The sequence below is a fragment of the Schistocerca nitens genome, chromosome 3 (assembly GCF_023898315.1).
Source record: "Schistocerca nitens isolate TAMUIC-IGC-003100 chromosome 3, iqSchNite1.1, whole genome shotgun sequence".
Lineage (NCBI taxonomy): Eukaryota > Metazoa > Arthropoda > Insecta > Orthoptera > Acrididae > Schistocerca > Schistocerca nitens.
Window position 1 is genome coordinate 532,327,926 of NC_064616.1, and position 803 is coordinate 532,328,728.

An 803-nucleotide genomic window follows, 5' to 3' on the forward strand; every position below is an offset into this window, starting at 1 on the left:
GGCGAAGATTAGTGGCAGGTGAAATGGCAGCAAACTGTACTCACGGCTCTAGATGTGCGAATGCTTCATAAATCTCTTCTTGGCGTCGGATTTTCGACATATTAGAGCCATTCCATTATTCCGTAAACAGTAAATAATAGCCAAATCCACATATGAGGCAAATTCCTTCTAATGCAGCTTCCAATTGCCTCTCTTAGAACCGTAGATGTGTACCGCGCTAAGGCTAGCCACACACTGCGTGCCGTTCACACAAAGGATCCGCTCAGTTCGACCGCCAAACCCACCTTTTTTACATCGCGCCATGTCACTTTCGTTGCGGAGGGACCTCCCTTTTACATGTTACAGGTACAGGTGCCCTAAGCATGAACCAGCTTCTAACATACATACTCCTTTCATAAACATATTCACATCACAATAATTTGAAATTTCAACATAGTCTTTTGCTTTTTTTCATATATACATTACAAAACTCTGATTTTCTCGCCATACAACAAAGAGTTCAAACAACACAGAACGCACACTTCATAAATTGCAGATACGCAGTTACTTAAAATAAATCTACTCCTAATCTCTCTGTCCATTTCTTCGTCTTCCCTTTCTATCCATTTTCCCTTTCTGTCCATCTCCTACTCAGCCTATCGGTTTCAATCTCCCGCTTCTCCCTCTCTATCTGTCCATCTCCTCCTGCCCCTTTGTCTCTGTACCGTAATACAACTATCCCATTAGGAGGTTGCTGGCTCTTACCCCCACAGTATCTCTTTCCAGAAAGCAAGTTGTATGTGTACCAAATTTGGCTGAAATCG